This window comes from Triticum aestivum, chromosome 3B, assembly GCF_018294505.1.
Source record: "Triticum aestivum cultivar Chinese Spring chromosome 3B, IWGSC CS RefSeq v2.1, whole genome shotgun sequence".
NCBI classification, from domain to species: domain Eukaryota; kingdom Viridiplantae; phylum Streptophyta; class Magnoliopsida; order Poales; family Poaceae; genus Triticum; species Triticum aestivum.
The window spans coordinates 492,845,054-492,861,606 of NC_057801.1; positions in this window are offsets into that span (position 1 = coordinate 492,845,054).

Below are 16,553 nucleotides of genomic sequence, written 5' to 3' on the forward strand. Positions count from 1 at the left end.
GTAATCTGCTGACAATGTGACATGTTATTACGGCCGAGTCATTATGCGAACCGCTCTCCCACAACTAGCCGTAGCGCATATCACGGAGCGGTTTCGTCTACATGTTTTGCCATAGCAGAGATCGTGTCCCCTTATTATGGGATTCTCATCAATACGGGTATGGGTAATCCAACCGCACCGTTAATCGCGGTGAGTGGGAAACGAGCAGGTTCACCAGGCAAGTGGGGAGGCGCAAAAAGCTTTCACCGTCTCTATAAAGAGATAAGGTCTCTTCCTCTTTACCCACGCCTTCTCCTTCCGCTAGCCCATTCCCCTCTATTCGAGCCCTAACACCCAAGCCTTCTTCCTTTCCATCGAAGAGAGGTTTTCCAAAGATGTCCAGATCCGGAGCAGGAGGCAAATGGATGGCCTCTACCATCCAGGAGTGGGATATCAAGAGGCTCCGAGAGGCCGGGTACCTAGCCAAGAAGATCGTCCATCGTCTCCCACCGGCGGGACAAGTCGTCCCTACTCTGGAGCTTCACGAGAGAGTCGTGTTTCTTCCCCATTTTGTCCGCGGGCTCGGGTTTCCCCTTCACCCATTTGTTCGCGGAGTCATGTATTACTATGGGATCGATTTTCATGATCTTTCCCCCAATTCTTTCCTCAACATCTCGACATTCATCGTCATGTGCGAGGCCTTTCTCCGTATTTCACCTCACTTTGGCCTGTGGCTGAATATCTTCAATGTGAAGCCCAAGGTGGTGAGTGGCGAGCACGCAGAGTGCGGTGGTGCCATGGTGAGGAAGATGCCCAAGGTTGTTTGGCTGATGGGTGCCTTCAACGACTCCATCAAGGAGTGGCAGCAGCGGTAGTTCTATATCACCGAACCGCACGGCAAAAAGTGGGCTGCAGCTCCCGAATTCAGATCCAGAGCCCCCCTACGGCTCACATCCTAGCCCAAGACGGGCCCGAACTGGTCCTCGTCCGATGAGCTGTCGCTGCTCCAGACGCGCGTCCAGAGTGTGGTCGACAAGGACGTCAAGCTCGTCGACGTAGTCCAGGTGATGTTAGTTCGCCTGGTTCTCCCTTGCTAGTGTCGAGCCTGTAATCTGTGGGAGTACAACCCAACCGAGCACCAAACCCTTCGGGAGCTTTATGATTCCTCCCACAAGGATATCTGGAAGGTGTTCTTTAAGTCCGGCAAATCATGGCCTGGCTCCGCCGAGGACCGTGGGTATCAATTATCCCATTCTGCGAGCCCGGTAAGTTATAGCTACGCTTTTCCTATCCATGCTTCAGTTGGCATGTCCTGAGGAAGATATTTTTATCATGTCTCATCATGACTCCAGGGATGGATAAAAAGGGTGGAGCGGATACAATGTCCGGCCCCGCTGCTGGAGGAACCGGCCGGACCTCTTCTAACGAAGATGCTGGTCCCAACGCCTTACAAGGCGCCAAAGAAGGAGGCCTCCAAGAAGGTCAAAAAGACCCAGAGCGGCCTCCGCCGCCGCGAGGCTTCAGACTCAAAATCCGAAGACTCCGGCGACGATCCTTCTTCCGAAGACGAAGAGGAGGAAGCAGAGGAGGACGAGCCTCACTCTGGAGGTGGGAAGAAGAGGTCGGCTTCCCCGTCCCTGGAGGCCGGATCACCCAAGAGGGGGAGAGGCTCCCTCCCAGAGGCATCCACCATGGCTACCGATAACAGCCCGGAGTGGGATCCCAGGGCCCAGCCCCTGGGAAAGTCATAAGTATCCGACATCCGAACATGCATATGCGTCCAAGATCATTTCGAGTATAGTAGTTTTAACTGTCGCCATATGTTATACAGCCCGGAGTGGTCTCGCGCCAGACAGTCCTCATCGGAGGATTCGCTGAGCTCGGACGCTTTGGAGAGCAAGACGCCTCTAGAGGCCCCTTCCCCAAAGTCCAGGCGCGACACCGAGGTGTCGTCTCAAAGAGGCCTGGACCAGGGGAGGCATGTTTCTAGGGCCGGACATATGGGGGCGGCCTCCTGGCATGTCGATGGTGGGGGCGATCACGGGTTTGGACCACAGTCGGACAATGTCCTGGAGACCTCTAAGGCTCCAGGATCGGGCGAGCAGCCATCCTCGATAGTGGAAGGCTTGCCTACTCCGCCGGCAACCTCCGTCCAAGCAGAGCTGACTGGCGGTCTATCGACAGCGTTAAAGAGCATGTCTATCATCGATGAACATCGAACCCTCATGGGTGCGGTGATTGAAAAGATTCAGTCCGCCGAGAGCGGGTTGAATGAGTCCTGCCTTGGCCTTATAAGGGCCTTTGAGGTATGTTTTCTAAGAAACCTTTGAGGAAATCGTCATAGTATGAGTAGTAGCCCCTGATACATTGTCCGGCGAAAGAGAGAAAGAGCCGGACAGGGGATCAAACCCTCTACTTTTGCAGGAGCCTTTGTGAATGACGTATAACCCTTTATGTGAAAACAGGCGTCTGCAGAGAAGACGACCGCTCATAGTGCGGAAGTGTCCGGACTAAAGCAGAGCCTGGAGCGGGCCGAAGAAGAACTTGGCCGTGTAAATAAGCAATTGGAGGACAAGCAAGGTATGTTGAAACATTGTCTTGAATTCGGCATGAATGCGTAATTGTGCCTAGTGAAAAGTATTTGTATTGTATGCTCTAGGGCGAGTGCCGGTATGAGGCACTGAAGAAGGCGGTGGCTGATGCCAACGAGAAGGTTGCCGCGAACAGGTGCTTCGCGAGAAACACGAGGCCAGGGTCATCGCAGCTGAGCGAGAGCTCCAAGAAGCTGTGAAGAAAAGCGAGGGCTTGGAGCAGAGTTTAGTAGGAAAAGAATCCGAGCTCGCCTAAGCACTCCAAGCTGCGGAAGATGCTCGGGAAGAGGCCTGAGGTGCTGTGCGGGACATCCAAGAGGCCCGGAAGGTTGCGGCTGGTAAGGCCTATTGTATTCATGGCCATTTGTGCATGATAATAGGGAGAACTCTAAGCGACGAGCTGAATTCTTGTTTTTCCAGGGGCATTTGCGGATCTGCCTCGCAGTATATCAGATGCCGCCCAATTCTACCGGACCGAGGAGAAGAAGTCGGCGGGGAGGGATTTCTGGTCACAGTATTTGGCGCCGAACTATTCCGTGCCCTTTATTGATTAGCTGAAGCAGCTGGTCGAACTGCACCAGGCGGCCGAGCTAGCCATGAAGGACTTGGTTATCCGGCTATGGCCCGCGGAGCCAACCCCGAGCAGTTACTTCGGACTCGTGAAGCGGATTGTGGGCGCCTGTCCTCGCTTGATGCTATTAAGCGATCAGTCTGTAAAGAGGGTGCGCGCATGGCGTTTGCCCGTGCGAAAGTGCATTGGGAGAAGCTCGATGCGGAGAAGCTGATGACTAAGGGCCCGACAAAGGGTAAGGAGCACCGCAAGCCCGAGCTGTACTATGAAGGTGTATTGAAAGGAGCCCGCCTTGTGGCGGATAAGTGTACCAAAGACATTATGTTTCCCTGAGGGCACTCATGCCGTTCTTTGTAATATGGGATAATGGCACTTTTATTATTTATTTCCTATTTCGTTTGAACATTTTATTCTTCCTGTGCGGCTGTTTAGTGTATGTAAATCCTAAGAGTTGCCAAGTCGTCGGCTTCTGCCCCCACGAAAGAAATACGGGGGTGTTCGGGACATACCTGAACACGCTTTATCCCATGATTGGGTCCTTTTAAGGAGGTGTTACTCACCACGAACCAGGCAATTGGACTATAGCGCTTTACCACTCTCACGTAGCCATAGGAATTCGAGTATGGTCGGCGCAGCCCCTAGTGTTCGGAAGACCGCACTAGGGGCTCTATTGTCGCCTGATCGGAAGACCGATCCCTCGCACTCTGCATTTATAATGGTGTTATGCGGAATAAATATTTAAGGATTTTACAACCTCTCGAACAGCTGACCAGCTCTCGCTGTATCATGACAGTCAGTTTTCGGCTTTCTCTACTGAGGTGCTCGTCCGGCAGAACCGGGACACAATCGCAGTAGTTCTCCTAGCACTACCTTAGCCGATGGGGCGAAACGTAAGGTACCAAAATATGGGAGCCGGACAAACCCAACCAATGACCCAAGACATGATTCAGAGCTGATGCATATAGTGCTATAATTTCGGGGTGCCGAGCAACTGAAAAGGTGGTCGGTCTTTTTTATTGCCGTACTGTGAAGCCCCCGGCATAATTGGGCATAACACAAGGCGTGTGTGCCGTTTTTGACAAAAAGGCGTCGTTGAGAAGCGACAACCGGTAAGTGTTATTTAAATCTACGCATTATAGTAGGATGACATGTCTATGCATATAAGTACGATTTATGAAAAGAGGTGTTTCTGGGGGAACCTGTCATGGCCGGACTGGAGGGGGCTGTGATTGGATCTGAAGTAAATCCGGACTGCCTTCGTTGGGGGGGGGGGTTCACTTACGTGTTCCTGTCCTTGTGTGTCCAGGCCGATTCCACACCGCCAAGCCTATTCTGCGTCAAAGTTAGTTTGTAAAAGCAAATACTTGAGGGCAGCTAAATGTCCTCCTGTGGTTGGTCCGAGGGTTCCTGATCGGAACCTGGTTAGCCCCGCCGTTATACCGTGAAGTAGCGCGGAATACTTTGTTGGTGTCCGGATAGTTGGCTGTCATATCAAAAAAATTGATAGGCAGACACAACTCATTACTCCGGTCAGCGGTATGATTTCCGCTTTAAAGGCGGGGTTCGGCCTTGTCCATAGGTGTGGTTGTATCACACGGGGTTGGCCTAATGGTTTACCACGTGGAATCTAGTCAACGTGGTTTGTCCCGTTAACATATGGTAAAATTACCGTATGAGGGGAAGGTGCCAAAGAATTATTCTTTGGCGTGGCATTTTTTGGTGATCCGAAGACAACCGTTAGAATGGTGGGCCAATAAAACTTTGGCTTTTGCACCTGGCATCTTTTAGAAGATGTTATTTGTGGCTTCATATCCGCGGGGGCTCTCTATGAGATGGAGCCCCCAGACTACTAGGTCTAGAGTTACTGCAATTAAATTGATGTGGTCGATATTGCCCGGACGGTTGATGTGATCGGGGGAGATTGGCCGTACTTTTATGACCTGGAGGATCTTTTGACGTCGCCGTTGTTGAACTCCTCCCCTCCTTATTTTCGGCACATGACCGTCCTCTTTGTTTTGAGGATTCAGCATTCTCTATTGGTGTGCTTGGCCGTCCTTTTAGGAGTACCATGAATTTCACATGGTTGATCGAGTATGTTGCTAGGGCCGGATAGGCTTGAGCTGTTCTTTGTCCGCTGACCGGACTGGGAGTTGCTGGATTTGGCATCAACTTCCCTGACTTGACGTTTATGACAATTGCCCCGAGGCTTGAGGGTGCCTCTTCGTGCATCCTTCGTATTGTCTTGGACCGTTGCGGTGAATTGATATCGGGGTATGCGCCTTGGGTTCTCCTGGTTAGGTTGGGGTAGTGAATTATGCCGTGCGTGCCCTTTGTCAGGGCGGTCGAGTTTGTATTTCTCGGTGGCCAGGACCTTGGTCCACCTGTCCACGAGCAAATCTTGGTTAGCTTTAAGCTGCTGTTGCTTCCTTTTCAGGCTCCTCGCAGTGGCAATAAGCCGGCGCTTGAAGTGTTCCTGCTCCACGGGGTTCTCAGGCACGCCGAACTCGTCATTGCCAAAGCTAATCTCATCTTAGGAGGGGGGGCATGTAGTTGTCCTCCTCCGGATACCCGCCCGTCGCCTGCTCATCTGGGCTGCCCTACCCATCTTCCTGCTCGGCCTGCTCGAAGGCGGGCTGATCGGGGTTGTATTAATCTTCGGCACCATCCAGATTGTTTTCGTCTCCGGTATCGGTATTGTTGTGGCGGGGCTTGGAGCGGCGTTGGCGACGACCATGCTTTGTTTTTCTCCCTGAGGGGTTATCCTCCGTTGCCTCATCACCATTGGTTTCTTTCTGAGTGTCCACCATATATATATATATATATATATCATATGAGGAGGTGGCTGTCCAGCGCCCTTTGAGCGGTGGTTCCTGTTCTTCTCCTGCATCGTCGTCCATGCCGCCAATGTCTTCGGAGTCGAAGTCAAGCACGTCGGTTAGATCATCGATCGTGGTAATGAAGTGGGTGGTGGGTGGGCAGCGAATTCCTTCGTCGCCTGCTTCCCACTCGAGCCAGACATAGTTCGGCCAAGAGTCTCCTGACAAAGAGAGAGACTTTAAAGAATTCAGCATGTCGCCAAAGGGCGAGTGCTGGAAGATATCCGCAGTGGTAAACTCCATTACTGGAGCCCAACCAGGCTCGGTGGGTTCGGGAGCTCGCGGACTGGAACCTACAACCGGATACGAGTTCGGGGGTCCGGAGTCACAAGCTCTTAGAAGTGAGGCCTTTGTTCGGCTTTACCGCCGATGAATGTGCGGCCGGCGGGGCGGGGTCCATCCACCCGTCCTTGGGCCACGCAGTCTGCTCCGGATTTAGGTCCGGGGCTACTACAGGGGTGATATCACGAGCACTGTCCGACAACAGGTTTAGGCCGTGCTCATCGTGGTTATACGGCGTTCCTGGCACATGCCAGATTTTGTCGAAGATCAAGTCTCCGCGGATATCGCCCGTATAGTTCAGCTTTCCGAGCCTGACCTGGTGGCCGGGGGCATAGCTGTCGATCTGCTCCAGATGGCCAAGCGAAGCCGAACACAAAGATCTGTCCGGGGAGAAAAGTCTCGCCCTGGACCGTGTTGTTGATGATTGAAGGCGCCATCAAGCCTCAAAGCAACGACACAGAGGAACTCTCAATGAAAGCACCAATGTCGGTGTCAAAACCGGCGGATCTCGGGTAGGGGGTCCCGATCTGTGCGTCTTAGGCTGATGGTAACAGGAAGCAAGGGACACAATGTTTACCCAGGTTTGGGCCCTCTCGATGGTGGTAAAACCCTACTTCCTGCTTGATTAATATTGAAGATATGAGTAGTACAAGAGTAGATCTACCACGAGATCATAGAGGCTAAACCCTAGAAGCTAGCCTATGATGGTATGATTGTAATTGTGATCGGCCTTCTAAGGACCATCCTCTCCGGTTTATATAGACACCGGAGAGGGCTAGGGTTTACATGGAGTCGGTTACAAGGAAGGAAATATAATATCCGGATCACCAAGCTTGCCTTCCACGCAAAGGAGAGTCCTAGTCGGACACGGGTCGGAGTCTTGTATCTTCACGCTTCAATTGTCCGGATGATGTGTATAGTGCGGCTGTCCGGATACCGCCTAATCCAGGACTCCCTCAGGTGAACCAGGCTATCATGCCATAAGATAGTTTGGACTCCTCAATTGGTGTCCGGGTAGTTGGATGCCGAATCGAAATTTGGCAAACAGGCACGGCTCGCTATTCCAGCAGCGGTAGGATTTCCACCCTGGGGGTGGAGTTCGGCCTTTCCCATAAATGTGACTATGTCACGCGGGACTGGCCTAATGTTATACCCCATTGAATCAAGCCAATGTGGTTCGTCCTGGTAGTATGTGGTAATTATTGTGTAGGGGGGGGGGGGACAGTGTCGAAGACTTATTCTTCGGCGTGGTATTTGTTTGGTGATCCGAAGACAACCATTTTTACGGCGGGCCAGTTAAAACTTGCCCTTTGCACCTTGCATCTTTGAGGAGATGTTGTTGATAGGTTTATGCCCGTGGGGGTTCGTGTGAAATGGATCCCCCCAGCTATTGGGCTGATAGTGAGTGCAATAAAATTGCTTATGGCTGATGTTATTCGGACGGTCGATGTGGTCAGAGACGATCAGCCGTATGTTTGGGGGGATCTTCCATTAACCTCACCATGTTTGATCGGTCTTTCGTTGTTTGGAACCTCCCTTCATTGTTTCCGGCGCGCAACTGGCCATTTTGCTTTGAGGATCCGGCATTCTCTATGGGTATGTTTGGCTGCCCTTTTAGGGGTACCATGAATTTCACATGGTTGATCGAGTATGCTGCTTGGGCCGGATGGACTTGAGCTGCACTTTTTTCGCTGACTGGCTCGGGGGCCGCTGTGTTTGGCAACAACTTCCCTGACTTGACGTTTATGACAATTGCGCCGAGGCTTGAGGATGTTGCTTCGTGTTTCCTGCGTATTGTCCTGGAGCATGGTGATATACTGGCGTCGGGGCATGCGCCTTAGGTTCTCCTTCTTTGGCTGAGGTAGCAAATTGTGCTGTGTGTGCTTTTTGTCAAGGCGGTCGAGTCCGTATTCCTCGGTAGCCAGGATCTTGGTCCATTTGTCAGTGAGCACATCTTGGTCAGTTTTGAGCTGTTGTTGCTTCTTTTGCAGGCTCCTCGCTGTGGCCATAAGCCATTGCTTGAAGCGAACTTGTTTCGCGGGATCCTCAGGCACGCCGAATTCATCGTCGCCGAGGCTCACTTTGTCTTCGGAAGGGGGCGTGCAGTTGTTCCTCGCCGAGTATCCATCCGTCACTTGTCCAGCCTGCTCGAAGGCGGGCTGATCGGGCTTGTATTTATCTTTGACATCTTCTGGATTGTTTTTGACTGTTGTGCCGGTATTGCTGTGGTGGGGCTTCGAGTGCCGCTGACGACGCCCATGCTTTGCTTTCTTCTTTGAGGGGTTATCCTCCATTGCCTCATCACCATTGGTTTCTTTCAGAGTGTCCACCATATATATGTCATATGAAGAGGTGGCCGTCCACCGCCCCGTGGGTGGTGGTTCCTGTTCTTCTCCTACATTGCCATCCAAACCATCGATGTCTTCGGAGTCGAAGTCAAGCACGTCGGTCAAATCATCGACCGTGGCTATGAAGTGGGTGGTGGGTGGGCAACGAACTCCTTCGTCGCTAGCTTCCCACTCGATCCGTACATAGATCGGCCAAGAGTCTCCTGACAAAGAGAGAGACTTTAAAGAGTTTAGCATGTCGCCAAAGGGCGAGTGCTGGAAGATATCCGCAGCGGTGAACTCCATTACCGGAGCCCAACCAGGTTCGGTGGGCTCGGAGGTGCGTGGACTAGAACCTACAGTCGGATACGAGTCCGGGGGTCCGGTGTCACAAGCTTCCTTGGGGGTGAAGTCTGTGTTCGGCTCTACTGCCGATGGGTGTGCGGCCTCCGGGGCGGGGTTCATCCACCCGTCCTTGGGCGGTGCAATCTGCCCAGGATTTAGGTCCGGGGCTCCTTCAGGGGCGATATCCTGAGCACTGTCCGACAGTAGGTCTAAGCTGTACCCGTCATGACTGTCCGGCGCTCCTGGCGTAGGCCCGAATCCGTTGAAGATCAAGTCTCCGCGGATATCGACCGTGTAGTTTAGGTTTCCGAACCTGACCTGATGGCCAGGGGCGTAGGTGCCGATCTGCTCCAGATGGCCAAGCGAGTTGGCCCGCAGTGCGAAGCCGCCGAACACGAAGATCTGTCCGGGGGAGAAAGTCTCACCCTGGACCGCATTGTTCTTGATGATTGAAGGAGCCATCGAGCCTTGCAGCGACGACACAGAGGAACTCTCAATGAAATCACCAATGTCGGTGTCAAAACCGGTGGATCTCGGGTAGGGGGTCCCGATCTGTGCGTCTAAGGCTAATGGTAATAGGAGGTAAGGGACACAATGTTTACCCAGGTTCGGGCCCTCTTGATGGAGGTAAAACCCTACTTCCAGCTTGATTGATATTGATGATATGAGTGTTACAAGAGTTGATCTACCACGAGATCATAGAAGCTAAACCCTAGAAGCTACCTATGATGACTATGAATGCTATGATCGTCCTCATACGGACTGAACTCTCCAGTTTATATAGACACCGGAGAGGGCTAGGGTTTACATGGAGTCGGTTACAAGGAAGGAAATATAATATCCAAATCGCCAAGCTTGTCTTCCACGCAAAGGAGAGTCCCATCCGGACACGGGATGAAGTCTTGAGTGTTGTATCTTCATAGTCCAACAGTCCGTCCAAAGTAATATAGTCTGGCTGTCCGGATACCCCCTAATCCAGGACTCCCTCAGTGGCCGCCCGAGGGGCCCACAAGATAGGGGGCGCGCCCTGTAGGGCTGGGCGCGCCCTCCACCCTCGTGGCCGCCTCGGCTGCTCTTTGACTTGCACTCCAACTCCTCTGGATCACGTTTGTTCCAAAAATCACGCTCCCGAAGGTTTCATTCCGTTTGGACTCGTTTGATATTCCTTTTCTTCGAAATACCGAAATAGGCAAAAAAACAACAATACTGGCTGGGCCTCCAATTAGTAGGTTAGTCCCAAAAATGATATAAATGTGTAAAGTAAAGCCCATAAACATCCAAAACGGTTAATATAATAGCATGGAACAATCAAAAAATATAGATATGTTGGAGACGTATCAAGCATCCCCAAGCTTAATTCCTGCTCGTCCTCGAGTAGGTAAATCATAAAAACAGAATTTTTGATGTGGAATGCTACCTAGCATAATTCTCAATGTAAGTTTCTTTATTGTGGCATGATTGTTCAGATCCAAATGATTCAAGATAAAAGCTTATAAAACATAAAAATAATAATACTTTGAAGCATACTAACAAATAATCATGTCCTATCAAAATAGCATAGCCAAAGAAAGCTTATCCCTACAAAATCATATAGTTAGGCCATGCTTCATTTTCATTACACAAAGTACTCACATCATGCACAACCCCGATGACGAGCCGAGCAATTTGTTCATACTTTTTAACGCGCTTCAGCTTTTTCAACTCTTACGCAATACATGAGCGCAAGCCATGGACATAGCACTATGGAGGTATATGGTGGTGGTTGTGAGGACAAAAAGGGAGAAGATAGTCTCACATCAACTAGGCGTATCAACGAGCTATGGAGATGCCCATTGATAGATACCAATGTGAGTGAGTAGTGATTGCCATGCAACGGATGCACTAGAGCTATAAATGTATGAAAGCTCAACAAAAGAAACTAAGTGGGTGTGCATCCAACTTGCTTGCTCAGGAAGACCTAGGGCATTTTGAGGAAGCCCATCATTGGAATATACAAGCCAAGTTCTATAATGAAAAATTCCCACTAGTATATGAAAGTGACAACATAGGAGACTCTCTATCATGAAGATCATGGTGCTACTTCAAAGCACAAGTGTGGAAAAGAGATAGTAACATTGTCCCTTCTTTCTTTTTCTCTCATTATTTTTTTTCTTTTTTCGTTTTTCTCTTTTTTTCTTTTTTCCTTTGGCCTTTTTTTGTCCTTTCTCTTCCCCCCCTTTTTTTTAAAAGTCCGAAGCCTCATCCCGACTTGTGGGGGAATCATAGTCTTCATCATCCTTTCCTCACTGGGGCAATGCTCTAATAATGAAGATCATCACACTTTTATTGATTTACAACTCAAAACTAGAACAAGATATGACTCTATATGAATGCCTCCGGTGGTGTACCGGGATATGCAATGAATCAAGAGCGACATGTATGAAAATTATGAAGGTGGACTTGCCAAAAATACGATGTCAACTACATGATCATGCAAAGAGAAATATGACAATGATGATGCGTGTCATAATAACGGAACAGTGTAAAGTTGCATGGCAATATATCTCAGAATGGCTATGGAAATGCCATAATAGGTAGGTATGGTGGCTGTTTTGAGGAAGGTAAATAACGGGTGCAAGATACCGGCGAAAGTTGCGCGGTATAATAGAGGCTAGCTAAGTGGAAGGTGAGTGTGCGTATATCCATGGACTCACATTAGTCATAAATAACTCATATACTTATTGCAAAAGTCTACTTAGCCCTCAAAGCAAAGTACTACTACGCATGTCCCTAGAGGGATAGATTGGTAGGAAAAGACCATCACTCGTCCCCGACTACCACTCATAAGGAAGATAATCAAAAGAGCACCTCATGCAACAAATTTGTCACACAACTTTTACCATACGTGCATGCTACGGGACTTGCCAACTTTAACACAAGTATTTCTCAATTTCATAATTACCCACTAGCATGAATCTAACATTGCCATCTGTATATCTCAAAACAATTATCAAGCATCAAATTGATCCTAGTGCTTAATGCACTTTCTATGATAGTTTTTATTATACCCAACTTGGATGCTCATCATTCTAGGAACAAATTCATAACCATGGCAAATACCATGCTGTTCTAAGAGACTCTCTAAATAATATAAGTGAAGCATGAGAGACTAACAATTTCTACAAAATTAAGCCACCGCCGTGCTCTAAAAGATATAAGTGAAGCGCTAGAGCAAAAACTATCTAGCTCAAAAGATATAAGTGAAGCACATAGAGTATTCTAATAAATTCTAATCAAGTGGGCTTCTCCCAAAAGGTGTGTGTCGGTGTCAAAACCGGCGGATCTCGGCTAGGGGGTCCCGAACTATGCGTCTAGGCGGATGGTAACAGGAGACAAGGGACACGATGTTTTTACCCAGGTTCGGGCCCTCTCGATGGAGGTAAAACCCTACTCCTGCTTGATTAATATTGATGATATGGGTAGTACAAGAGTAGATCTACCACGAGATCAGAGAGGCTAAACCCTAGAAGCTAGCCTATGGTATGATTGTTGTTCGTCCTATGGACTAAAACCCTCTGTTTTATATAGACACCGGAGAGGGCTAGGGTTACACACAGTCGGTTACAATGGGAGGAGATCTACATATCCGTATCGCCAAGCTTGCCTTCCACGCCAAGGAAAGTCCCATCCGGACACGGGACGAAGTATTCAATCTTGTATCTCCATAGTCCAGGAGTCCGGCCAAAGGTTATAGTCCGGTCATCCGGACACCCCCTAATTTGGGACTCCCTCAGTAGCCCCTGAACCAGGCTTCAATGACGATGAGTCCGGCGCGCTGATTGTCTTCGGCATTGCAAGGTGGGTTCCTCCTCCGAATACTTCATAGAAGATTTTGAACACAAGGATAGTGTCCGGCTCTACAAAATAAGTTCCACATACCTCCGTACAGAGAATAATATTTGTACAAATCTAATCTGCTGACGTATTCCATAGCGTGACATCCTGCCACGGCCAAGCCTTCATTCGAATTGTTTTACTGTTCCACCTCAGTGCGTTTAGCGAGGCGGTTTCCTTGGCACGTCTTGTCAAAGCAGAGATCATGTCCCCTTATTCTGGGATTCTCATCAATACGGGCGCGGGTAACCCAACCGCGCCATTAATCACGGCGCCTGGGAGATAAGCGAGTTTTACTAGGCTGGTGGGGGTACATAGTTTCGTCCTCCCATATAAGGGGATAAGGATCGACTCTTTCCATTTACGCCTTCTTCCTCCTTTGCTTGTCCATCTCCGCACACTCGAGCTCCAGCACCCAAGTCCGCACTTCCCACCTCAACCTTCTCCAGCCATGTCCGAAGCAGGAGGCAGGTGGATGGCCTCCTCTGTCACGGAGGGGCATATCAAAAAGTTGAGGAAGGCCGGATACTTGTCCAACGACATCGCGCACTGGCTTCCAGACGAGGGGAAGCTCATCCCCACCCCTAGGCCCCATGAGAGGGTAGTGTTCCTCCCCCATTTCCTCCGCGGACTAGGCTTCCCACTCCACCCATTTGTCCGGGGGCTCATGTTCTACTATGGCCTGGATTTCCACGACCTGGCCCCAAACTTCATTCTCAACATCTCGGCGTTTATCGTCGTGTGTGAGGTCTTCCTCCGCATCAAGCCCCACTTCGGCTTATGGCTGAAGATCTTCAATGTCAAGCCGAAGGTAGTGGGCGGCCAGCAGGCGGAGTGCGGAGGCGCCATGGTGGGCAAGATGCCCAACGTCACATGGCTCGAGGGCTCCTTTGTGGAAACCATCAAAGGTGGCAATCGAGGTGGTTCTACATCACCGAGCCGCATGACCCTGAATGGGCAGCGGCCCCCGAATTCCGATCTGGCATCCCCACACGGCTCACCTCCTGGAAAGAGACGGGCCTGTCGTGGGGTAATTCGGCAGAGCTGACCAGACTCCAAACCTGCGTCAAAGACCTGATTGACAAGAAGGTTAAACTTGTCACCGTAGTCTAGGTCATGCTCTTCCGCCGGATCCTCCCGTGTCAACGATGGGCTTTTAACTTGTGGGAATTCGACCAAGCCCAACACCAAACTTTGTCCAGGCTCTTTGACACAACGCACGAAGATGCCTGGAAGGTGCTATTCAAGGGCTCCGAGGTTCACCCTCCCATTACCGAGGATTGCGGATTCTGTGCGAAGCGCCAAGCCAGCGCGGTAAGCTTATTTTACCCATTACAGGATACTTGTTTTTCATAGTTTGACTCTATGCGGGATCTAAGCTCCCATTCCTTTAACAGGACTGGCAGAAGAAGTCCGGACAGATCGAATGTCCGGCTCCTTTGCCCGAAGGCCCAGCAGATGCATGCTTGACGAAGCTGCTGGTCCCGGCACCTCACGTGGTGCTGGAGAAGAAGGCCAAGAAGAAGGCCACGGGAACTCGAAAGAGTTCCCGACGCCTGGTAGTGTCGGATTCCTCGTCCGATGACCCCAAAGCGCACTCCTCCCACGAAGGCGAGGAGGAGGAAGAAGAGGCCTCTCCCCCTCCAACGGGGGGAGGAAAGAATAGGAAGGCCACCCCAACTAGGGGGGTGGAGGGTCCAAGAAGGGAAAAACCCTTCTCCCGGACTACTCCACCAACACCGACAACGGCGAAGAGGAGTAGCCATCCAGGGCCAAGCCCCTGGCAAAATCGTAAGTATCCGGATACCAGAATAACTCATGGTGTTCCTTTACTGCACAGTATCTTCTAATGCCGAACATAATATTGCAGTCCGCCTAAGGCCCAGCTCGACGCTTCATCGAGCGGATCCCTGGATTCGTCGGATGTGAATAGTCTTTCACTCCCGACTGCTACCTCCCCTCACCCCACGGACGACACTGAGGTGGAGTCCCAAAAGGGGACGAGCCAGGAGGAGGTAGCCCCGGAGGCACCGCAAGGCGACCTTCCGGATTCCAGACGCAAAGGGGATAAAACCCCAAATGGCTCTAAGCCCGGCCCTAGGCCGGATACCGCACTGGAACCTTCAGTGGTTCCGGAGTCCGGCAGGCGGCCCCCTCGTAAGAAGGGCAAGCCTACAACGCCGGTGACCTCCATCCAACCGGAGGCACCGGATAATTTGCTGGAGGTGCTTAAAGGTGCCTCCATCGACGAGGGGCACCGCACTATTATGAGTGCGGTGGTCCAGAAGGTTCAATCGGCCAAAAGCAGGCTGACAGAAGCATGCGCCAGCCTTCTAACAGGCTTCAAGGTATGTATTTAAGATATGTAAAAATATTACCGCATAGACAGTAGCCCCTGATGCTCAATTTGGTGTTCGGAAAGAAAAGCCGGACTGAGGATCTAAAAAGATATACGCAGGAGTCTAACATAAATATGTCAATATGGGAATGCAGGCTGCGCTGCTGACCTCTGCTGCACTGACTGTGGAGGTCGATGCATTGAAGCAGAGCCTCGAGCGGTCCGAGAACAAGCTCGGCCTTGCCAAGAAGCAGCTCGAGGACAAAGAAGGTAAGTAGTACCTTATGTAAGTATATGAAAATACCTGGTTGCAAATAGTGACAGGACCAACGTGAGTGTTATAGGGGCCACAACCGAGGTGGCGACCCTGAAGGAAGCATTGTCCAAGGCCGAAGACAATGCGGCCATGGAGTGCACCGAGCGAGAAAAGCAGGAGGCGCGGGTGGTGGAGGTGCAGCAAGAGCTCCATGCTTTTGTGAAGAAACACGAGGGATTGGAGCTTGACTCAAAGACTCAAGAGTCCGAGCTTGCCTCGGCCCTTGAGAGCGCCAAATCCGCCAAGGCCGAAGCCCAATAAGCCCTCCAGGAAATTGAGGTGATGAAGAAGATAGCGGCAGGCAAGGCATTCTTTATGCAAAGCAAGCACGTGAAAGTGAATTACTTGTTACTTACCCGAGTCCAGAGCTCTCCAGGAGCATTCGTAGATCTACCCTGCAGTGTGTGCGATGCTACCGCATTCTACCGAGCCGAGGAAGGGAGCTCGACGAAGAAGGTGTTCTGGTCCCAGTATGTTGAGGCCGGACACCCGGTGCCCTTGAGCGACCAGCTGAAGCAACTGGTCGAGCTCCATAAGGTAGCCGAACAGGCCATGAAGGGCATTATAGTCCGGCTATGGCCTGGGGAGGTCGTGACCGGAAGCTACTTTGGGATGGTGAGGCGGCTGGTGGATGCCTGTCCACGGCTTGAGGTCATCAAGCGCTCCGTGTGCATCGAAGGCGCCCGTAGGGCCCTTGCCCGTGCTAAAGTACACTAGGACAAGCTGGATGCTGAGAAGCTAGTGACAGATGGGCCACCGGAGGGGAAGGAGCATCGCAGGCCCGAGATGTATTATGAGGGCGTCCTGAAGGGTGTTCGCCTTGTGGCGAATGAATGTTCCAAAGATGTAATATTTGAGTAAACTCGCTCGTGTTATCCTGTGCGCTGAAGACTTGTTCATATGCACTAAGCAACGCTTTTTGAATTTAAAATATTACCTTCTGTGTGGCCGTTTATTAAATCTGAGAGATGCAAGTCATCGGCTTCTGCCCCCATGCCGCGAGTGCTGGGGTGTTTGGGATAAACCTGAACGCTCTTGTTCCCATTCTTGGGTCC